General features: G+C 40.5%; 1 long non-coding RNA gene across 1 annotated transcript; it reads left to right on the top strand.

Annotated features, from left to right (window-relative positions):
* The first annotated feature begins 15,776 nt into the window (after positions 1-15,776).
* Positions 15,777-17,182, top strand: LOC119913262. The gene is made up of 4 exons (XR_005446422.1): positions 15,777-15,929; positions 16,053-16,140; positions 16,550-16,784; positions 16,951-17,182. It is a non-coding gene; the product is annotated as an uncharacterized LOC119913262 (long non-coding RNA).
* Positions 17,183-25,801: the final 8,619 nt, after the last annotated feature.

The following is a 25,801-nucleotide window of genomic DNA, read 5'->3' as shown; positions in this document are numbered from 1 at the left end:
TATTTTCACAGTGTGCTTTTAGTATTTTACTTATATACTTCTTCCACCATCAATTGTATGTGTGTAAATATGTAAATATATACTGTAGTTCAATAACCCCGGAGTCACACAGGCAGCGTGTGCGTCGCGTTACTGCAGCATCAGAGCTACACTGCCCAACATATGCAGTAATGTTAAAAAATACATTTGAACCTAACCTTTATTGGACTTTAATATTTGTAACCCACAGAGAACAATCCACAAATGTGTACTATGGTGCGCAAATATTTCACTATCTACAAATGTGTATTTTTACATTTGTGTTGTGTACAATCATATCCACAAAAATACAGCGCAATTCGCAAATATGTACAATTTACTCTGTACACACATATTTTGATTTCACATACAAAGTTTTATTTACGCATTTGTGGATCTATTTTTACACACATAACAGTTTTTGCACATTTGCGGATCTTTACCTGTCAATTTGTTATTACCACTGGACTCTACTCAGTCTAAATGTTTGTAGTGTATTTAGTTTACTATTCAAATATTTGCGCATCATAGTACACATTTGTGGATTGTTTTCTGTGGGTTACAAATATTAAAGTCCAATAAATCAAAACGTCAAAGACCAAACTTTTGTCTTGTTTTACCTGTTTAATTGTGCAATCTACAAATTGGCATGTAATACATGTATCGATTCGACTTTGATAGCCTATTAATGATACTAAATGATTTATGATAACATGTTCTATAACGGACTTCTGTGTGGAATCGTCATGGTTATCTCAGTTCGCAATGGTTTATGGGAGTAGTAGTTCCTTTACTCATTTAAAAAGGATGTACACATTGTAACTTTGCCTTTTCCATTGTTCCTGTAATTTTTTTGTGCTGATTTAAATGTTTTGTGGTCACGATTCATATCGTAGCCAGTTGGATTCGCTCAAGGCTTAAAATTCTTTAAAGGCTTTTGGGGAAATCAATGGGAAATTTACTTTTGGAACGGAAATAAGGGGGCAGTCACTTTTAAACTCTATTTAACTATACAGTCTGAGGAGAGAACAACAACGATGACTGTCTAACTTTTGTTTTAAAAGATGGGCCTTTCTTTCCCAGTGCAAGTGGACATTAGATGACTGCACTCGTCTTCTGCAGACAGATTATGCTGTTGTCAGAAGTTTAATTCATGAGTGCTTTTATAGTATAGCACATTGAATCCGAGAATTAATGCACTCGTCGCAGGTGAATCAACTGGATCTCAAGGAAAACAATAAAACAACTTCCTGTTGTCTTTCAGAGGTTTTCTTGCTTTTTCCATAGTTCATGATCAGAATTAAAAATCGAACGAGCTCTCATGTGAAGAAATGTTTTATTTACATTTTATTGTCATCAGATATGTTAAAAGTCAAACCTGGACTGGCACTCCACTGAATTGTTTTCCTTTGTTTATTACAATACAGCTTTACATCAAGATCACAACTTTCACACACCTACACAGCACACAAACTTGAATGTTCTGCTGCAGCCAGTTCATCTTACCAGGCACCACTGGCTTGGACTGGTGCTAGAGGTCCGCCTCACTTCTCCAACTCTTCAGAGCTACTCTCATTCCTAAAGTCATGTGGATTTACAGTGTCACAGATTGCAGATGTTCTGTGTGTTTCTCCAGCTACAGTCAAACGACCTTTCAGGTAGGTTGCACTAGGACTTAATATTGCTGCGTTATATTGCTGACTTGACAAGCAGTTGATGGATTACAAATGTGTGGTTTATGTGATTTTATTGATAGAGTTGTTTATATAAGCTATACAGTGATTCTGTAATTCATTTACTTCTCAGGAAGTTCAGTTTGACCCGCTCTGCATCATACTCTGATATGTCAGACTCTGCCCTGGATCAAATGGTTAAAGATTTTGTAGCTGGGAATGATCTACTTGGACCGGAGGCTGTCAGGGCACAACTTCGGTCACAGGGACTTCGTGTACAGAGAGTTTATGCGTCGGGTTGATCCAAGGGCAGCTGCCCTCTGAACAATGTCGCAAAGATTTCAGCGAAGAGCATACCGCGCGGTCGGACCAAAATCCTTGTGGCACCTTGATGGGAACCACAAACTTATAAGGTAAGATGTCTGCAAAGTTTTATTGCTTACACACAGACAGACAGACAGACAGACAGACAGACAGTCAGAGAGAGAGAGAGATTTTTAACACCAACATATATTTACTATATGCACTGTACAAAAACATACTATATTACAATACTAGATACTTTTGCATTTACATGTGTAGCAAAAATTTAGATCAGCACATCTCAAAACTTAATTGACCCTCTGTCACAGAGCAGAGCGCCCCCCCACAACCCCAAACCACCTCAAATGTATCCAGGTCATCCGCAGCTCTGTAAAAACTGAAGTCTAACAGCAGTCTGGACTTAACCATTTTCTCAAAAACAAGAACCACATCAACACTTAACCCTTCCTCCACCTTTCGTCTCCGGGTCATATACACCGCCTGCATCACCAAGCAGTGAAACACCGTCTCTCTCTCACTGCAGAAGGCACATTTTTCTTCTACATCAGCGTTAATAACAGAGATGAAAGAGTTCAACGCTACACTGCCATGAAGGATTCTCCACTGCAGGTCTGCATGTTTCTTTGCTAATGGAGATTTGTACAAAGACCTCCAGGCTGGTTTAAAGTCAGGATCTAAGTCCAGAAAAACCCTCCATGGGGTGTCACTACGTCCACTCAGTGTTCTCTGATTCAAAGTTTTCACCATCAGTTTATAGAGAGTCTTTTCTGAGGCGTCCCCCAAAGAAGCACCTACAGGGTCCACAGGTTCAAGTAGAAAACCAGAACAGTTCTTAAAACCAGGAAAAAGCCTAATGGCAGGATAGAGATCAGTGCAGTTTGGCAGCAGTGTTCCATCAGAAAAGTCCACCAAAAGAGAGCAATCATGCTCCGTCAGCTTCTATTTCCAGTGTTTCAGTAGCTGACTTGTGACTCATGTAGACCTTAATCCAAGCCGATCAGCTAATCCAACAGGGTCGTCCAACCGAGGCCCAGCTAGCTCCACCACCTTCCCCAGAGTAGAAACCCCTGCAGTGTGAAGACGTCTGGATGGCGTGGGTCACCCCCAGCTAGGGCAATCCAAGAGTCCCCCAAACAGCACAGGCTCTTGTAGGAGCCAGTACAGAGAGTCAGCCTGCTGCTGCCTCTGCTTCCTCAGCAAAGTCCACACTGAGAAAACACTCCTGTAAAAAGCTGGTAGAGATGATGTGCTCAACCCCTCACTGTCAAAAACAAAGGATGCAGCAGGATAAAGGTCTCCAGACCAGGTCTGTCGGCCCAGTGAGCAGAATGAACTGAAGATGGAAGGCAGCGCCGCTGCTGGCCAGATGGACTAGACCCTGTCCACCCTCCTCCTTAGGAAGGAACAGGACACTCTGAGGTACCCAATGCAACCTGTCCCAGAAGAAATCAACTAAAACCCTTTGGATCTGTACCAGAAGAGAAGCTGGGGGACCGATGCCACAGAGCAGAAGAGACCAGATTATTGATCACAAGAGTGCGACCTCTGTAGGACATTTTAGGTAAGAGCCATTTCCATTTCATGAGCCGACCTTTAACCTTTTCCAAGGCATTGTCCCAGTTTTTCTGCACAAACATTTCAGTGCCCAGAAAAACTCCCAGATATTTCAGTCCTCCTTTTTTCCACACCAAACCTCCAGGTAACCTGAGCTGATCCCTCAGCCTTTCCCCCACCATGACAGCCTCACTCTTCCCCCAGTTTACTTTAACAGAGGATATGCAGCCAAACAGATTTACAGAATTCACTAACATATCAATGTCTTTCTGTGTGTTAACCAGCACAATGACATCATCAGCATACGCCGACAGTTTGAAAGAGACATCACAGTTTGGAAAACAGACACCACTCAGATCGTTTCTTAGTTTATGGAGCAGAGGCTCAATAGCCAGAGAATAGAGCATGCCAGACAGAGGGTAGCCTTGACTGACCCCCCTCTGAATATTGAAAGGAGCACTCAAGGAGCAATGTCACTATACAGAACCTGGATCTTGGCTATAAAACCTGGGCTGAACCCAAAGGCAGCTAGAGTTTGCCATAGATACTGGTGTTCAACCCAGTCAAAAGCCTTTTCCTGATCTATAGAAATCAGATCAGTGTCTACAGCCAATGAGCTAGAGACCTCCAAAACGAATTAAAGTGACATTGTCACTTATGAGCCTGCCGGGCTCACAGTATGTCTGATCAGTATGGATAACAGCAGCCAACTACTTTATAGGAAGAAGGTACAAAGCTCTTGGAAAACACAATTCCCACTCCTCCACTACAGCTGGACTTCCCCATCACACCCCCTTCTCCAGACACTTTCATTATCTATACTGCTGTGTGTTTCCTGAATCAACATCACATCTATTTTAAAAAAGCAGTTCTTTTAACATCATCCCTAGCTCCATTTAGGTTCAAAGTGCGTATGTTGAAATCACACATGGAGAAAAAGCAGAGAACGAGAGGAAACAAGAAAAGAGAGAAACACATGTTTTTTATTTTAAACATTATCAGCTGTTTGTGCTTTTACTCTGAGTATCAGTTTCTTTAAACGATAGATTTCCTGGTCTGTTCGGACATCATCTTCAAAGTTTCCTGATCTTTTTGTCAGAGACTTAGCTGACTCAACAAATAGTTTCAGATCCGAAAAGTGGTCTTCCACTTTCACAAACCTGGCACCTTTAGTTTTCTGCAGGAACTTCCTGACATTAGCAGGGGAGTACCGATCCTGCTGGTCCTGCTGGGTCAGGGAGAAATCACTCTCTGGCTCCTCTAAAGATGTCCCAGCTTTTGTGCCTGTAGTTATTTTGATAGCTTTTGCATTGCTATGGAATTGTTCTGAAAGTGTCCTTTTTGATGACATGATGATGACATAGTTTTAAACATGTCATCATCAGACATTTCTTCATTTTCACCAAAGTCCTCACACACTGACAGATTATCACGCACATCATCATTTTCTTGATTATCAGTGTTTTCCAAACTGTTGGGACACTCAGTCTGTTTATTCTGCTCTTTGTTTGACCCTGTCTCTGCCTGCTGACTATCACCACCAGAGCACACAGGGGGGTCCCCCTCATGGGTTGCGGACAGAAAGGCATCAGAGCCCGTTGCACCTTTTTGTAAGAGGTGGCATGGAACTGCAGAGACGGCCAAGCACTACAATGCAGGACATCTTTGGTGCCAGAACTGCACCAGAGGGAAGTTCTCATGCTGCAGGAGCAATGGGAGGTGATGTTGATCCACACGGTGATGGGACTGCAGAAGCCTCTTCTTCCTTAAGGGCACCACTGGTAGACTGGTCTGACAGAGTGACTGTACCTCCAGTTGGACAGCACAGTCACGGAACAGGTTGCAGCACATTACCTGATTTTAAAATGTGTGCTTTAAATATTTCCCATTTTCAACACGCTTTTCTTCCCCCCCCCCAGAGATTTGTCATCGGATCCTTCCGTCAGTGTGTTTTATGGGCGAGAGGATGGCTAAGAGGAGCGCGAACAAACGACTTGAGATAGAATAAACTCTCAATTTAAAAAGGTTAATGAACGAAGAAAGGAGGAAACTGATGTCTTATCAAGGCAGGAGGCACAATCTTTTCTTAATATTTGCGTTTATATTTATATTACGTTATGCAACTTTAGTTTTGTCTGTATTAGCACCCCTCTATGATTAAGCTGCCACCTTTGCAAGTTGGGCATGTGGCGTTGTCTTCATGTTTTTTTCCCACAAATCTAAAGCATCATTTGTGTAGTTAACTAAAGCTAACTTTACCAATTTGTAAGAACTAAGTGTAACGCTAACTTATAACAACTAACTTATATCATTAACGGTCTTTATTTTCCCGGTATTATCCCTCATTTTACGTTATATCCTGCTGCTATGCCTTTTAAATATTTTCCTGTCAATTTCTGTATTTTCAACGTTTCTATAAAAAAATAAAAAAAAATTCTGGCCGTATTTGAAATGTTTGCTATGAACATTAGCTACATCAGTGACAAGAAATCAGTGGCACAGTCATACAATCTATGGGCACAGTCAATAAAACAACAAGAAGAGCAGCGCGAGGAGGGAAGGGTGGCTGTCGCTGCAAGTATTTCACTTGAAAGATTGACAGTCGTATTTCCCTTATTTTCAAATCCCCTCTTGACAGCTATGCTCAACAGCTGGTAAAAAATATTTGCTGTCCTACATTTTGACTCTTCATAAAATGTTTCGTTAACGCCTTTTTTCGTACAACACTTAACCACTGGAGGCCAACTTGGACCACCAAGGGGGTCCTTGCCAGACTCTTCCTTAAGGTTTTGCCTGCTCTTGAGCTGACTCACTGTATCAATCCAAGTAAACTGCTTAGTTAAGGATCTGGCCAAATTGCTTGAAACACTTTGGTTATGCACGAAAATAATCTTTCAACATTTGATGTTACATTTTAAAATTGGATTTAAAAAAACTTTGACAAATGAGACAAATGTTTTCAATGCAAACAGTGTTAATAACTTTTTAGAAGAAACCCAATGAAGTAATGCAATGAATTCCTAATGCATTCCTAGAGCAGTGGACCACTACGACGTTAAATTACTTTTAAAGTATCACTTCTGAAGAATTCCAGTCAGAGGATCACTTCACGTATGGGTAAGTCTATCCTGTTGACATTTTGGTCTTTATTGTTTAGGCTTACTCATTATGCATGTGTTCTTCACTTTAATTAACCTACTGTATTTGTTTAGATAGTTGAATAAGTGATTACCACACCACTGAACACACTTGCTATTAGATTCAACTTTATTGTCATTGCACATGTCACTAGGTACAAAGCAACGAAATGAAAATTGTCATTCCTCTGAACTTGAACACTATGTGCCCCAGTGAAATACATCTGAATAATGCCTTGCGCAGGTCAAACCTGTACATTCGTCCACAGGTAGGCAAATGTGTATGGAGATTTTCAGTACCATAATTAATGGTTGGTTGCAAAACCATTTACATATTAAAGCAGAAATTTGTTTCTGATCTGGTGGATCTTACTATGTGTTATATTTGGGTAATTGTGAATCCTTTATGAGCAGATTTTTTACATAATCTACCTACAGCAGGTAAATCTTACACCTTTAGTCAAATCAGACTATGAAATGTTTTATGGTGTATATAGATGGGTCATTAAATTGAACATATCACGTAATTTTGTAACATGAATTGTATATGTTGTGACATGAGTGGTTAGTATATTAATGTATTAATTAAACAGTATATACAGTGGGGGAAAAAAGTATTTGACCCCTTGCTGATTTTGCAGGTTTGCCCACTTACAAAGAATGCAACAATCTACAATTTTAATCATATGTACATTCAAACAGTGAAAGACAGAATCCCAAAGAAAATTCCAGAAAATCACATCATATGAATTTATAAAAATTGATAACCATCTGATGAGGAAAAACAAGTATTTGACCCCCTACCAAACAGCAAGTATTCTGGCTCCTACAAGCCAGTTAGTCTTTCTTTAAGACACAGCCCCAATCCCAACCAATTATCTACATCAAATACACCTGCCTCACCTCGTTACCTGTATAAAAGACACCTGTCAACACCCAAACAACCAGCATCCAACATCACCACCATGGGCAAGACCAAAGAGCTTTCTACGGACATCAGGGACAAGATTGTTGATCTGCACAAGGCTGGGATGGGCTACAAGAGAATCGGAAAGCAACTTGGAGAGAAAAGATCAACTGTCGGTGCAGTTATCAGGAAATGGAAGAAGCACCACCGCCAACCTCCCTCGGTCTGGGCCTCCACACAAGATCTCGCCTCGTGGGGTGTCCCTGATCATGCGAACGGTGAGGAATCATCCCAAAACCACAAGGGGGGAACTGATGAATCAACTGAAGGCAGCTGGGACCACAGTTACAAAAGAAACGGTTGGTAACACACTACGCCGTCATGGATTGAAATCCTGCAGCGCACGCAAGGTCCCCCTGCTCAAGAAGAAACATGTACAGGCCCGCATGAAGTTCGCCATTCACCACCTGGACAACTCAGAAGAGGCCTGGAAGAAGGTGATGTGGTCAGATGAGACCAAAATAGAACTTTTTGGCCTCAACTCAACTCGTCGTGTTTGGAGGGCAAAGAACACCGAGTACAACCCAAAGAACACCATCCCCACCGTCAAGCATGGTGGTGGCAACATCATGCTTTGGGGGTGCTTTTCAGCCAAGGGGACGGGACAACTCCATCGTATTGAGGGGAGGATGGACGGGGCCATGTATCGTGGAATTCTGGACCAACATCTCCTTCCCTCAGTGAGAGAGCTGAAGATGGGTCGAGGATGGGTGTTTCAGCACGACAACGACCCTAAGCACACCGCCAAAGCAACAAAAGAGTGGCTGAAGAAGAAGCACATCAAGGTTCTGGAGTGGCCTAGCCAGTCTCCAGACCTGAATCCAATTGAAAATCTTTGGAGGGAGCTTAAAATTCGAGTTGCCAGGCGACAACCTCGGAACCTGAATGATTTGGAGGCTGTCTGCAGGGAGGAGTGGGCCAACATCCCTGCCGAAATGTGCACAAACCTTGTCACCAACTATAAAAACCGTTTGACATCTGTGCTGGCCAATAATGGCTTTTCTACAAAATATTAACATGCTGTTTGTCCAGGGGGTCAAATACTTGTTTTTCCTCATCAGATGGTTATCAATTTTAATAAATTCATATGATGTGATTTTCTGGAATTTTCTTTGGGATTCTGTCTTTCACTGTTAGAATGTACATATGATTAAAATTATAGATCGTTGCATTCTTTGTAAGTGGGCAAACCTGCAAAATCAGCAAGGGGTCAAATACTTATTTCCCCCACTGTATGTATTAAGTGTGTAGTCTTTTCAGGGTCCACCAAACGAGGTTTCGTCGAGCACTTTCGTCCAGGACGCAGAGCTGTCTGTTCAGGCTCCAGCCACCACTTTCAGCCTGACTGCAGGTGATGATTATTATATTATCTTTTTTAATCCTACAGATAAATGGAGACTCAGTCAGGCAGTGTTGGACAAAAATCAGCAACAATTTTTATTCAATACAATGGCGCACATAAAGGGAAGGTCAGAGAACCTCTGGATCTCTGACTGGGGGGGGGTATCTCATTGGTCCTGCTTACATAGGATCACACTGAACTCATAGTAATGTTATCCTGGTAATTTAGAACAGATTACTGACGCAGTGGGAGATAACCCTGCATGTCATTCTGACATCAAGTCACACAGTAACAAACCATTCTATTCTTTCTTAGAAACAACAGGATCACACAGGAATAGATTCATACCACATGTGGATGAACACATAACATCTACCATGTTGAAAACTTCTACTTAACCATATTCTGAGAAATATAAGGCCATAAACTAAACATAACAAATCCTAAGAAAATTAATATAACACATGAAATGCACATAATTCTGATTTGCCACTCATTCACAGGACCACCAGTCCAGGCTTCAATCGCCACTTTCAGCCTGGCTGCAGGTAATTAAAAAAATAAAAGGTAAGATTTTGAGCATTAAACACTTTAATTCCTGCATTCTGATGAATTTTTCTGCACCAGTTTATGGTGAAAGCATTTTTCGTTATGTAAAGAGAAACAAAATTCAAGTGGCAGGTGACAATTGTCATCTCTATAGCCTAACTTTAGCAGAATCTAAAGGTCATTCTGAATATGCTTGCTACTCCTTCTCCCTACCTACTTCCACTCTGTTTGCTCGTTCATGCGGAGGGTCCGCCACATTGAGTGCCATCCGAAACCAAAGAGGATGGAGTGGTAGTGGGTGAGTGAGCACCGATGCTGGCTTTTTGAAGGTGTGTAACACCCTTTGCGACACGATGGGGGACCTTTTTTCAAATGTGGGTTCTGTATCACTTTGATAGGACAGTCGATAGGATTTTTAAATTCTGAAACTACACTAATATTTCATGTCGCCATTCAGAAGTTAACATAGCCCAACAATTAAACTGAGTTAAGTAAAAAAAAAAAATAAAATAGTCTTGTCTGATAGACAATACAACTGTTTTTTTAATCCTATTCATGTCATACAAAAAGTATGACATGAATACAATTCAGCCAAAACAAAATAGCCTACATTAAACGACAGAATAGATTACTCAACTAGATACCAGGGGTATTGCGTAACAAGCAACAACAAAGTATTAAAAGGAAAAATAGTGAAGTCTTTTAACTGATTTAAATTCAGACTATTTAATGCTTCAATATAATGTTTGATTTATTTTTAAAAAATCTAGTATTTGTGAATGCAATCTTTTTAATATAGCCTAACATAAAATTTTACAATGAATATCAATGGTAACGTCAGATCCTATTTACGTTGAGGAGAAGGTAGTTCGTCCGAAAGTTGGCCGCTGGATTTATACTTGGGCTGGGCACATTAACGCATTAATTAATTAACACGGGGTTGTTCTTTGCTCTGGTGATCAGACAGGGAGGCGCTCTATGGATGGTAACCATGGTAACGGCGTCTGTGCGCTACACAGCTGTAGTCCATTTAACTTAAATTAAAATCATAGGCTACATAACTTTACCTGATAGGCCTTCATCTAGTTTTGCGGGGATGCTCTGCTACGCGAATTCCCTCCTGTTGAAGTCCTATTTAGTAAACAGTAATAGATTCTGGAAACTCGCAAACAGCGAGGATCAGTCTCTCTTCCAATGATTTGTGCTCCGCATCGTGTACAAAAAAATCAGTTCAACTTCGGCGGGCGTGTGCGTGCGTTCACTTGTGTGATGAAAATTTGTCTCTTTACTGTGTCTAATGGACATTTAAATGCTGATCTGACCACTGCTTCACTGTGCAATGTGCTCATTTTAGATTAAAATGCACTGTTGCTTTTGAATTATTGGTTCTGGATGCCTTTTACACCTTCTGGTCTCTGGAAATGTTAGCACCAATCCAGGTCCAGAATAGTTTCCTGAAAGTCTACATCAGCTTTTGACCACCTTAGAATTTAGTAACAGAGATGGGCTTGGCTTTCTTCACATAAATGAAAAAAGTATTGTACCCAAATTAGACATATTTAAAACTTGGTTCATGATCTCTAAACCTGATGTTGTAGTAGTGTCTGAAACTTGGTGGAGGAGTGTGGTGGCAGGCTGACAGTGAGGCACGAGGCAGAACCGAGAGGGTGCCGTGGGAGACACCTGAGGGGAGAAGGTAGGTAGGTGAGCCCAGCTGACTTGACGGAGGACGGAAGTGAGTGAACCTGGGAAAACACAGGGGAAAACTGGGAAACAGATTTCTGCGGGTTACTCTAGCGCTTGAGTGAGGTAGTGGCACCAGGTTTGGAGCAACAACAATCAAGCAGCGATTGTGTGGCGAACCGGGGTTGAAATACTGGCAGGGATGGAGTTGATCGCTGGCAGGTGTGGCAGGCAGAGGAGGTGTCTGACGAGGTGCAGGTGCGGATCGTCAGCTGGGCTCAGGAGCAGAGAGAGAGAGGGAGAACACAAGCAAGGGGAGCAGAGGAGACACAGACAGGCAGGCCAAAGCACAAAGGGAAAACAGAATCACAAGAAAAAAGGAGAAATAAACAAGACACTCACCGTCAGCCGGGCTGCCACCACAACAGTTTCAGGGAGCAAGCTTTCCTTCCAGATTTAGTGAAATGGTATCAAATAGGATTGATCCCTACCATTGGGGATGCTGGAGCTTTTTTTCAGCAACATTTCTTAAAGCTTGCAAATAAACATGCCCCCATTAGGAAGTTCAGGATAAGAATTAGAGACAACCCTTGCTTTTCTAAAGACATAGCTGATCTAATCCATGCCAGAAATAATCAATGGTCTATAGCTAGAAAAACAGAGTGGTAACAATTTGCATCTTTTTAGAACTCTTAGAAATCAGTGTACAGCTCATTAGAAAATCTAAAGCTGAGTACTATTTGGCACAAACGTCAATTAGTTTGCATTCAACATTCTGGGAAACCATTAGAGCATTACAGAATAAGAAAAATGCTTTTAATCATAATTTTGAAAAGGCAGGACATATCTTTGAGGATACATTTGGTAAAACCTCTCTTGTTCAACATAGTTCCCAGGTCTTTACATTGTCTTCCTGTATGTCAAAGAATTGACTTCAAAATCCTGCTGTTAGTTTATAAAACACTAAATGGTTAAGGGCCAAAATACATTTCTGATCTTCTGCTTCGTTATGAACCATCCAGACCTCTCAGGTCGTCTGGGGCAGGTCTGCTTTCTGTCCCCAGAGTCAAAACTAAACATGGAGAAGCAGCGTTCAGTTATTATGTTCCATATATCTGGAACAAACTCCCTGATAACTGCAGATCTGCTGAAACTGTCAGTTCTTTTAAATTAAGACTTTTCTTTTTAACATTGCTTTTAATTAAATATTTACACTGTGAGAAATGAGTAAGTAATTGAGTGAAAAGATAATGAGTGAGATTGAACAGAAGGAAGTGGTCTTAAATCTTGCGCCTGAGTGATTTGCAGGAACCTCTCTCCACCTGTAAATGCGCAAGTGGGTCCAGAGTATAACTGGATCAAAGTGGCCTGCGGACAGACATGTCCTGGTTTCTCTGTAGTGTCCGAGGGTTTTTGGAGTTTCAGTGGACCCAAAGATTGCTATGGACACGAGTACAGACTAGCTAGAGAGAATAGATTAAGTGTACTTCTCTGTTTATTGTCTTTTCAAAATAATTGTAACTCAATTATTTGCTCAACCCCTCAGCCTGTTATTATTTTCCATTTAACTCTTTTAACCCTGATTGTACACTGCACTATAACTTTTACTGTCCTGTGTTACCCTGTTTAAAGTGGGGTTTTTTCCCCCCAATTTCCCTATGTTGCTTTTAAACTTCTTTATGTTTCCCTGTTGCTTTTATGTTTTGTGTAAAGCACTTTGAATTGCGTTGTTGAAATGTGCTATACAAATAAACTTGCCTTGCCAGGTAATAAAATGTGAAATTCCCCATGGTGAACCCAACTCACAGGAAGCTTGGAATAATTTATTCCTGGCTGAACCTAGATCCCAGTCACTACAGGGGGAAGTGGTTTCTTCTTCTGTTTCTTCTTTGACCTTTGAGCTTGCACCATTCTTTGAGTTAGATGTTTTGCAAGTTTTACAGAGCATCGACTCCATGAAGGCAGCTGGACCAGATGGACTTGATCCTGTTTTGTTAAAAATGTCAGCAGAAACTATAGCAAAGCCATTCACTTACATCTTTAATTTTTCCATTTACACAGATCCAGTGCCTATTTCATGGAAACAGGCTTGCGTCACGCCATTACTGAAAGCTGGGGATTCATTTGACACAAATAATTATAGACCTAACTCAAACTCAAACTCTAACTCAAAGGTTTTCGATTTTAGTGTCTGATTAAACTTTTCTGGTTTCACAAAATGTTCTTAACGACATGCAATCTGGTTTTAGATCTGGCCATAGTACAGTTTCTGCCTCTTTAAAAGTTGTTTAAAAGTTAGCAGTTGATAAAAAGTTATTTTGTATGGCTGTGTTGATTGACCTTACAAAGGCATTTGATACAGTAGACCATTTCATGTTAATCAAAACCTTGTTGAATATTGGTGTTGGGCATAGAGCTGTAAATTGGTTTCACAGTTATCTCTCTGAACGGAAGCAAATTGTAAGGCGTGGGAATGTAACATCTGACCCTGTTGCTCTAAAAAAGGGTGTCCCACAAGGATCAGTTCTGGGCCCTTTGCTTTTTATCATCTATATAAACAATGTCTGCAGTAAGTTTAAACACTCATAGTATCAATTGTATGCGGATGATACAATTATGTATTTGTGTGCGCCTACACCTGAGACTGCCTGTGCAATTTGCCTCATTACAATCTTCCCTGTTTGAGTTGAAGCTACTTTTAAATGCAAAAAAGTGAAAGGCGCTAATATTTGCACCTATAAATACTAAAGACCCAGCTCTTGCTATTAACACATTGCAAGATGAAGCCATTGAACTTGTTGATACTTATAAATACTTACAAAACTTAAATTTACTCTGGCATTCTTATATAGATTAAAATCTTGCCTTTTAGGACTGCACGTAAAAAACTGGTTGCAGGATTATTCCTGTCTCAACTAGATTATGGTGATATCATCTATCAATTTGCATGTCCATCTACTCTGTCAAGGCTTGACCCTCTTTATCATGCGGTTCATCACAAATGCTGGTTATCAGACACATCACTGCATCTTATACAGTATGGTAAATTGGCCATCACTCAAAGTGTGCAAGATGCTACATTGGTACATTTTTATTTATAAAGCTATTTTAGGTCTTTTGCCTTCTTATATCTGTTTAAAATTTGTTCATATGCAAAGTACATATCATTTAAGATCTAGTGACGGACTACTTTGTTAGGTACCAAGAATGAGGACCGAAGCAGGAAAGAGGAGTTTGTCTTACTATGGCCCTTCGTCCTGGAATGAACTACAGTATAGGCTTAGGATTGGTGCGCTAATTTCCTTAGCTGCCTTTAAAAAAATAATATCTGACATTATGACGGATGTATGCACTTGTTTTTGATTAACTGTAGGAAGATCTCTACGTTTAGTCCTTATTTCGTTTGTTTATATATTTTAAAGTCATTGCATTTTTGTCTATGTAAATATTTTGTAAACTCTGTGTAAATCTGTACTGTATTTTAATTCACGTAATGTATTGTTTTTCAACTTATGGTTGAAAAATTGTGTTTTACTCGTTATTTGTTTAAAATGTTTGCTAACCACATGTTATTACACTTTTGTTTATATAGCAGAATTCATTATTCAATTTTGCGCATAACTATGCAATTAATTGCAGAAAATCATACATGGTCTTTACCGTGTGTCAACTTAGCATAATAAGGAAACTCATACTTAGGCAGGCACGGCTTTCCATCAGGCCCATACCACACTGCGATTAATCTTCATTGCCCAGCACTAATTTATACCCTATGAGGGTTAGGGAGCTCGATTTGGTTGTGCGGGTGATTCCGACCAGAGTTCACTCCGTAACGGAGTGGAAGTGGCGAGGGTGTAGTTTCAGAACGGGCCTTAGTCAGTGCAGCTCTTAGTCATTCTGTGCTGCTGTTTCTCCTGTAGATATTTAAAATCATCCCTGCTGAGTCATGATTTAGTCTTCCCTTCTCTTTTATCTCTGTTTGGGGAAGTAACCTCTTTAAATGTGCATGTAGCACCTTTTCACCTCAATAATAAATTATTTAATTTTAACTCTGTATCTCACTTGGTCCTGATTACATAGGATCACACTGAATCAGGACTGTAGTAATTTTATCCTGCCGATTTAGAACAGATTACTGACGCAGGGGGAGATAACCCTGCATGCGCAACATCATTCTGACATCAAGTCATGCAGCAAAAACAACGTTCTATTCTTTCTTACAACAAACAGGAGCACACAGGAACAGATTCATATCTGTGCATGTAATGCACATAAAATAATTCTGATTTGCCACTCATTCACAGGACCACCAGTCCGGGCTCCAGCTAGCACTGGCAGCCATAATCCTGAGGATATGAGGTTTGTTTGTCTTTTGGTTGGTTGAAATATTCATATATATTCGTAAATTTGCTGAAAACAGTTTGGGTGCTGTTGGCTGATCCCAATATTTGAACTGCCTTTCCTAATCATCATATTGCATCTTCTGTGTTATGAGTTGTAGTTTTTTTACCTGTCTGGTCATTGTTCGTGTTACCTTCTGTGCGTGGATTCCCCAGTGTTACAGTATCTTGGTACGTGTTGTCCTGTGTAGCCTGCTCTGCTCATTGTTCTCTTCCGGTTTCTATGGTTTTTGGTTTCTTTTGGATTCCTTGTTTTTGGACTTGTTATCAGCCGCTCCGCCTGTAAGTGTGCTCGCCTTTGTTTATTAAACTTTTTGAACTATACCTGCTCCACTCAACGTGTCCTGCATTTGGGTCCTCCAACATGCCTTACCACCACTTACCGTAACATTCTGTGGGACTTAGGGAAGACTTCTACATGGACTCCTCTGAATCAGAAGTTGAAATTCTCTCCGTTCTCCAGTCAGGTGCAACGGCCTCAATGCATTCAAATGTAGGATTTTATCTGAATTTGTATACTCTGCATGGCCTGATTATGTGTGTGGTCATTGTTTTATTTTCTGTGTTCTCAGGATGTCAGATGTTTGGCTGACATTTTGAATGACTTTCACAATGACCATTTAGACCTCAGTTGCATTATCCCAGTCATTGCCAGGCGCAAAAACATTCTTCAGAGTGCATGTGTTGCTTTAAGCAGAAGCTATTTTGCTTGGCATAAACTGCCACATATCGAGTTCATTGGGGAGATGGCAGAAGACTAAGGAGGTTCAAGGGGAGAGTATTTCAGGTTAATTCAAAATTTGATGCATCCTGCTCAAAAGGTTATGGGAACATTGGTACCTTTTGCAGATGTGCCATTATTTTAAAGACCATATCTGAGATGTTTTGTGTTTCTGTTACAGATTCCTCATGATTGAACTGCAGACCAGGGAGGCTACTTTTCAGCTATGACCAACAGGCGTTTGCACAAAAGTTTTACACTGTGGGAAAGCTGTTGGCCTGGTCCATTATCCAAAATGGACCAGGAATCCGATGCCTGGGAAAACCCATTTCTGCTCATGTGTGGCCAGAAGCCAGAAATGACCTTTTGATCTGGATATTTTCCAGGAAGAGGAATTGGAGATTAAGCTTGAAAAGGTAAATTAATATATTCTATGTTAGTCTTGTTTTAAAAAAATAACACGTTATTTCATTTCCTTATCACTTGCATTACTATCTTGAAACATTGTCTAAACAAGTTTTGTCCACAGTAACCTATATATATCTATACTGACTACAAATATAACTTTATTGCTCTACTCAGGTTGAGATGCAGCACCACTGAGGAGTTAGGAGCTCAAATGCACATTGGGAGACTGGATGGCTGATAGTGGTGTGCCAAACATTTACACAGCCTCTGTCAGGGAACACAAAGGGATGGGGTTTTACAAAGTAGTCTACTATATTCACGGCTTAGAGTCCTCCGGCGCTGTGCCGGAATTCCGGGGAGAGGCATTTTTGTATACGACAATATATAAATATGTCTGTGGAAAATATTCTTGCATATTTTTCAGTGCGTGTGTGTGAAGCGCCAGTCTTCCTCTGCACAATTGGTGTATACCGAAAGAAAGGGGACTGGCACTTCCTGGCGACGTGGACACTCATTGGTTATTGTAGGCCGTGGACAGGGCATAGACGTTTCTATTGGGTCAATTAAGGTGTCACTCACAAGGTCAACATGTGGTGTGGATGTTTTTGTTTACATGCTAGCTGTAGTTAGGCTAATGTAAAGCAATGCAAAAGCAGTCCATGTGTATTCATTGACATAATAATGCTTTTGGGACTAAATATTTTATTGGATTAGATCGTCTGGACCTTTGCCGACGTAACAATTTGCTATTTTTGTCGGCATGTAATCCGCCGTTGGAGTACGGCTTCACAGATAAGTGCTGTCAATTTTGACGATAGGCAGTGGGCCACCAGTAAGTTACTTCCACATTTTAGTCTTTGGCATCCCGAAACTTCTCATCTTTCCTTTGCGCTCATCTGTTCCTATTCTCGCCTGTTTGCTAATCTCTGTCTGCGGAGACAGAGCAGGTGGAAGCTCGGTACCTTTCATGTAGCCATGAGGTCCCATGTGAATTGATCTAATTAATTTTAATCGCAAACAAATCAGCACTTTAATTTGTTGAAGGAAAAGGAGCTGAAAAAAAATTTACTTGACCATAATTGTTTTGCATGTTTTACCTCAGATTTGTTAAGTGATCCCAGTCATTCCCAGAGAATGACAGTGTAACTGTGGCACCAGCTACGAACAACGTGCTAACCTCGACAACCCAGCTGTATTCTAACGTTAACTTAGCTTTCCTTATTACCTAGGCTCCTTAATTACGTGCTTGCTAATAACTTTTTCAGTGTCAGTTTTCAACACAAACTTAAACTCTTGCCCCTAACCTCCATCTTTGTCGTAAACCTGTGTGTTAAGGGAAGATGGAACAACAACTCAGATGTAGTTTATTACTTTGATATGCTTTAGGATTAAATAAGAAAGGCATCCCCATATGCATTAAACTACATCACCTAATCTTGGTTTCACTTAGATCAAATCACAATAGCGAAATCTAAAAAGATAGGATCTGGACTGTTTACTTATCAGTGTGGAAAATGGATGAGACCTAGCTGTGCCGTTCCACGGGACAGGAAGTCGTCTCCATAATGTCATGAAGAAGGCTGAAAAGATAATCAGAGATGCTCTTTGTGGAAAAGTTGTACCAGACCAGGTGCATCATGTAGGAACACACTTGCTTTTCTGCCTCCTTTTGGTCTGATCACCCATTCTGCTGTGCTGCCAAGACCTGCAGTTTCAAAGCTTCTATAAACATGTTGTGCTTTTGCTGAACAGACAGTTTCGCACACCAACCATCCTCCTTTCTCAAGCCTGCAGACATTGCACCTTATAGTAAGCACAGTCGGTACATTAATATTGGATTGATTCTATTAGGTTAATAAATAGAGGAACACAGTAAGGATTTTTCTGCCTACAACTTCAGTTTACTGATTGGCAATCTAATAGAAAACCAACTGTACAAAAATAGAAAACCTCTCCCAAAAAACAAGATGTGAGAAGCACACAAACCCACAGACTTCTCTTACAAGGCAGCAACATTAGCAGTGAGCTAATCCATTTCTTTCATACTCTACAGCAGAGGTCACTAATAGGTGGACCTCGGTCCAAACCCAGCCGCTGTCCTCTCTGGACCGCCGATCTACAGCCAATTTATTATTGAGACTTACAACCTCATGATGGAGCGTTTCCATTTTAACCTGCACAGCTTTTCTATCATTTACTGTACTGATTTAACGGACCAGGAAACTCACAAACCAATCGCATGTGCTCCAGTCGTCTCGTGACGCTGCTCAGCCAATCAAATCTGTGCATTCCGATGCTTGCAAGTCGAGCCCGCCAGATTCACCAGAGATGTTTAGGAAAATAATTGAGGTGATGAAAGGGAAAAGCAATCTCACATGGCTTTTAATCAAAACAGAATATGTCATAGCTCTCCAATCCTAGCTGGCAGGACAAACTAGAGCTCACGTTTCTCACAGAACAAGAGAAAGTAGGAGTGGTAGCTCTGTAAGAGGAATGAAAGAGAAGAGGAGGCATTACAGCTGTTTATTTGTGATGTGTTTAGTGTTTATTATAAAATTGGTTAAGACTACACTTCATCACTTCAAGCTACTTATTTTTTTTCACAAAATGAGGCACTTTATTTTAGTTACATTTAGAATTTATTATTAGTAGTTATTTATATCCCTACAGTTTGATGTGAAAACTTACTGAAATATTATTTGTAAGTTTGTCGTTTTGATGTTCCGGACCTTTGCTTCGGGAAATTTTCTCTAACTGGACCACTTTGAATTCGAGTTGAATACCCCTGCTCTACAGCATTGAGTAAATTTATGAGCTAAGGCACAGAAGCTCATCCTTGTGCTGGGTTGGATTAATGTGGTTTGTTCTTGTTCTTTACCGATTAGGTGAACAGTTAAAATTTATTGGCTTTGGAAAAGACAGAATGGAGATTATCATTTAACACTACGCGTTACATAAGCATGTAGAGCAACGTTTTTTTTGCTGCCTCCAGACCGACGAAAAATGCGTTGTTTTGCTTTTCAAACCGCTTTTTACACTGGTTTTTTTTTTATTTATTTTTTTTAACCAAAACAAGCTAGGAAAGTGGCGCAATGTGACCCTTTTGGCATTCCATAGACTTCTATTTTTTTCAAAATAAAATGCCTTGTGCTGACTCCCGAACATACATCAACAATAAACAGTTAAAACGGACCAAAAGAAACAATTTAGCTATGTAGCCTTCTTAACCACGGTAGAAGCACAAAAATCAAGGAAAACTTCCCAAATCAACTAACTCTAAACAATATTCTGAAATGCTCGCTAGCAGAAGCACACAAAATCACAAATAAACATTAAAGCTGCAAGCAGCGTGGGGCGGGCCCTTGCACTTGTAGCACATTGCGGTGTGAGCCAGCCGCGTTGCATATTCTGGAGCTCTGCCGATGCAGCTGTGAATTTGCTACATGCTTCGGAGACTGCATGAAGGTGTTATACGTCAATTCCTGTGTGCCCTTTATGGTGCTACATAGCACTTGGCGCTGTGACTATAAATTAATACTACTGTTGGGTTTAGGGCATCACTCCAGTAGGCTTTTTGGTACATCTTGACATGATACACGTGCCACAAATTTCAAACATGCAGGTGAAACGTGGGCTGCTTTGTTAAAGGTCACTTCCTGTGTCCAGCAGGTGGCGCTATGACTGTGGGTGAATGTTGGCATGTACATGTGTTAAGGGCTGGACAGTTATCAAGGACGTAAAGTTTTGTTCAGATGTGAGCATGTACAGTGAAGTTACAACAACTTCCTGTGTCATGGCGAAGCATCAAACTTTGATGCCAAGGACACACCGTTATCCAAAAACTAACAAGATTCACAACATGGCATCCTCAATGTCATAAGGCTCTTCTGAGATGGTTTTGAAGCAGGTGAGGCAAATATGTTGGCAGTAGTACATAACAGTGTAAAACATGAAACTTCCTGTTGCCAGCAGGTGGCGCTATGACTGTGTTTGGCATACAGATGTGTTCAGGGCGGGACTCTCATCCTACATGTAACGTTTGGTGCAGATCTGACCATGCACACTGAAGTTATTACAACTTTGTCATGGCGAATCACTGATTTTGGACGCCACAGACTTGACCATTGACCAAAACACACAACTTTTCATTGTCAGTGCCTTTTGAAGTCGATCGGCCTAAATCTGTAGGACGAGTTCGTTAAAGTACGCACCCTGTAAACTGTGAAAGAGGTTGAAATCGCACTTTCAATTCTAAATGGCTGACTTCCTGGTGAGTTTAGGGTAGGAGTTCTTTTTTTGTGTCTTGATATGATACATGTCCCCAGAAAACTTTGTGCATGTAGGTTGAAGTAGGCGCGGGGCCAAATTTTTTTTCCAACTTTGCAGGTGGCGCCACAGAGCCATCTTGCCACGCCCATGTGCAAGACCCTGAAAATATGTAATTTTTCACCAGACCTGACAGGTGTGCAAAGTTTGAGTTTTTGGGGTAATTTAGGCCATCAAAAGTGCGATTCGTTTGGGAGAGGAACAATAATCCTTACAATTTAATAGGGTCCTCACATGTTTCATGCTCTGGCATGTCTGTTTGTTTGGGAATCATTATTTATATGGATTATAACTGTGTAGCACTGAGGGTTTGTTTTCAGTCCATGACTAAAAAGGCCAGCAACACATGGAACATTCTACCCTCTATCTTCAAGTGGTACTTTCCGCCCCCCTCTTAGAGTGGTATGTTCTATCTGCCTAATGCAGTTCACAGATCATTGAGAGATCGGAGTTCCCATAAGTTACAAAAAGGAGTGTTAATGCCTTTGTTTCTGACTGTTGTGCGTCCATTGAACTGTAAGTATGTTAAGTCTCATTATTATAGTTTGGGTAGAGTCTTCCCCTTTTCTTGGATAAATCTTGCTCTAGCTAATTTTAGCTGCTGTTGGTCATGTCAATTAGGCCAATTTGTGAGTATCTACAGTGCTAGTTCCATATTTTTAGAGCCTGTGCTTAATGTAATTGCATTCAATTTACCCTTATTAATAGCTGCCAACTGTTTTCTGTAGTGTGATAATTTAGTGTGCAAAAGGTGGTTAGTTGGTGCCACCTTGTGACCCTGTTAAATATAGTGGTGTTTATTTTTCCTTTAGTTCTTTATTATGACTGGTTTAATGGATTGTAATATGTTGCCTTACTTTGTGGTAGATGTGTGGGGTTCTGAAATGAGGAACAACATACAATTTGGCAATAAAGCAGTCTTAACTGGAAATTCTGGACAATTTTGTGACTTGACTTGTTACTTCAGTTGTGTCTAAATTTTACTACAGAGTACCAGCTGGTGTCGGCTGCTAAACATTACACCTGATCTTCATCAACTGCAGAGCAAACTGGAGACATGGCAGGACTGTCAGTTCATGGCTCCTGATGTTATCCAGATGTTTCTGATCCAAGTGTTCATCCTCCCAGAGACTCGGACAGAGTTTGCTTTGTCTTTGCTCATAACTGCTCTTCATGTGTTGTCTTCATTAACTGCTTCATCCTCTCTCATCTCCTCTTCCTCTGCACGAATGGTCTCCTTATGAACAGCTCCACTGCTGGGGTAACCTCCATCACCCCAAACACCAGCTGCACATCTACAAGATAAAGACAAGGACACTAAGAGACATGTTTGATCCACATGAAGGCACAAACTGGATCATTAAGAAGGGGAGCAGATCTGCTGGAGTCCACACTGCAATGTTTCACTTCAACCACAAGAGAGCGCAACAGGCTTTCTGACAGGCAACTAAATGCTTACCATTGTTGACTTTATAACACAATCTAATAATTCAGATGCACATTTCAGGACATTTATATAAAGAGTAAATAAACAGAGTCTGAAGGCTGGTATCCAGAGCCTGAGGTGTTCTGGCTGGACGGTGAGGGAAACCTCCTCTCTGCTGGACCTACAGAGACAGTCAGAGGTCCTGATGACCTCTATACTGTCAGCAGCAGAGTGACTGTGGAGAAGAGACACAGCTTCACCTGTAGACTCCCGACCACAGAGACTCACATGTTGCACCATGCTGTTCTGCGATTTATAATTTCAGTTTATATCTTCTCAGTCATGTCGAGGCATGTAAGAAGTGTCTTGGCTCCTTGTGTTTTTGTTTTTTTTATTTCAACATACCATCACTACTTGTTTCTGTGAAGGAAGTTAGAGGTACTATGTCACAGGTTACCTCAGGTCATGATGGAATCAATTGCTGAGCTAGATGTCTATGAAGATTCTCAGTCATCCAGGTCATAGTTATCCAGCGACGGTTAAAATCCAGTTGCCCTTGATTTTAACCTTCGTTGGATAATTGCTGCGCTAAGACAAAGCTGACAGCAAGGGACAAATCAATAGGTCAGACACTGTCATTCCTCTCTGCCTGTTTGGTCAATTGGCTGAAGGAGCTGTCTTGATAAGAATGTACTGCTATCCATTTGTTTGTTAACCCAAGGTCGAGATTATCTTCATTTTGTTTCATTATAGACAATCTGACCGGCTCTCTGTAGAAAGTGTTGCATATGGCTTGAATGACACACAACGTGTCTTCATATGAACGAATAGACTCTTCACACATGTAGAAAGGGGTGAACAATAACCTTATTTGAACACTTAGTGAATGAAGGATTCATATCCCCAGACATGAAGTCACGTGTCCACACTTTGTAGTCTGGCACTCTCATCTCCTTAGCCAAGTTTCATTAAAAAATACTGTGTAAGTCTTCATCAGTCTCTAAAACTTCATCACACCTGGTTCATATTACTGTTGTAACAGTTTCCTCCTTTTATTGTAATGGATAAAAGCTTTGTAACCACCTCCTTACTCTGACTTTTCTGTTACTTATAGTAGTCCTACTTTTAGCTTTTAACAGTGGAGCTTAGTGTGCCATGTACATTGCTACCAGGCGCCGAAGAACGTGACAATAGCTACGCTTTGTTACGTCCTTCGGCCAGCTCCTGCTGTTAGGTTGTGTGTTCAGTTTTGGTCTGTTACCACTCCCTGTTTTGCTTCAGTGACTCATCTTGTGTCTTGTTCCCTTCCCTCCATGTGTAATTATCAATCCCCACCCTAATGTGCTCCACCTGTGCCTCATATCTCCCCTTGTTCTCTTTGTATCTGTGCCAGTTTGTGTTGACCTCAGCTGTCTGTTTTTGATTACGACTTATGCCCTGTGGTTTTGTATCACTCTCCCAGTTAATGATTTACATCAAGAGTCTTTTCCTCTGAAATGTTATATTTAAATAAGCAGATTATAATGTTTTTGTTAATTTAGAAAAAATCTACAAATGTAAATAGACGCAGGGTTGTTAAAACAAAAAACACCTAAATGTGTAGTTTGTAAATTTTCCTTCCATTAGGGTAAAAGAAGACATGGAAGCGAAATGGACTCAGAATTGACCACTACATGAAAAAAGCGTCCTGCCTTAAACAGTAACTACTTTATTTTGATCGTGGACTCCTCATCTAGTGACTATCCATTTTTTTTAGTTTGTTATATGCTGATAGATCTTAATGATACAGACATTAACACAACTCTGACTTCCTTCCAATTTATTTTAACTCCCTCACACTCACACAATTATTTAATACTTGTACTCAACATTTTTACTTTTCTACAAAATAATCAGTTCACACAGAGATCAAGGTCTTCTTTAGTATTCACTAGGTTTATCACAGGAGCAGGCGACAGCAAAGAAACTATATGCCACAATGTGCATGTTTTATATGCTACTAGTATATATTTAGAATAAATGACTGCACCAAGCAGAGGGACATAGTTATATTAATAATTTGTTTATTTTTCACAAGGCAATAAATTGTTTTAATTCTTTTGGAATACCTAAAACTTCAAAATCAACAAAAATCTTCACACTAAACTGTGGCATTGGGCTGCAGGCATAATTAAAATAAACATTTAAGTACTTTTACTTTTTGTTTCACAAGCAAGATACCAAATGAGTAAAGATAACCTTCAGCTTCACACAGCCAAGCAACAGAATACTGAACTCTCTGATTACATTAATGTATTGATCAAATACGCAGACATTTGGTTTCACATTTGAGGGAGGGCTGTCTGTATCAAGATCTATCAGCATGCAACAAACTAATAGAATGAATAGATATCAGATGAGAAGCCTACCATCAAAACTATGACTTTGTCTGTTTAAGGCAGGACACTTTTTCATAGTGGTCAATTTTGAGACTTTGGTTTATTTTGCTTCCTTGTCTTCTTTTACTCTAATCATAGGCGTAGGAGCCATTATATGTGAGGGGGACATGCCCCCCCCCCCCCCACATTTCAAAATCTATGTTTTGTCCCCCTCACTTTTTTTATGGCGATTTTGGAGTTGGCTCATAGCCAGGCGGTTTGAGTGACCAATCAATCAATCACAGACTCTGCATCAGACATGATTAAATGGTTGAAAGGCGGACAAAAATCATGTAGGCCTATAGAAAACATGCATCAGAAGGCAAATGCGGTGCTGAAAAAGAGTTCGCTGGTGCGGCAAAGTGCCTCAATATTACGTTTATTTTGTGCTGTTGTTTTTGTACCTGAAGACAGCAATGGGGAGGACTGCTGCAGGGTGGGTAATGACTTGTTACAAGTAACGTAATTTTGCAAAATAAATAAAATAAAAAAAGTGATTGGCACCTTTTCACATTCTTTTTTTAAAACTGTAGCCAACTTTTAATCTTTACTCCAGTATTTTCTGTGTGCCAGTAATCTACTTTTAATTTCATAACAGTCTATAATCTGCTATAGGCTTCGTTAACCGAATGAGCTGTCAGCCAGGCTGTGCGCGCAGTTAACGCAGAAGAGCGCCAGGTCTCCTTTGTGGTACAGAGACGGGCGCTTATCACAGATGAATGAGCTGGGCAGGTGTAAACATTTAGAAAATCAGGCAAATGCATTTTCAGTTAAAGGCTTTATTGTTCTATTGAAACAACAACAATCCATCTTTTGATGGATTGCCTGTTTTGTTTTGTTTTTTACATTGGTTACT

The sequence above is a fragment of the Micropterus salmoides genome, unplaced genomic scaffold (assembly GCF_014851395.1).
Source record: "Micropterus salmoides isolate LMB-PRFRI ecotype aquatic unplaced genomic scaffold, ASM1485139v1 Ms_hic_scaffold_2, whole genome shotgun sequence".
NCBI lineage: Eukaryota > Metazoa > Chordata > Actinopteri > Centrarchiformes > Centrarchidae > Micropterus > Micropterus salmoides.
This window is presented reverse-complemented; position numbering and strand designations above follow the sequence as displayed.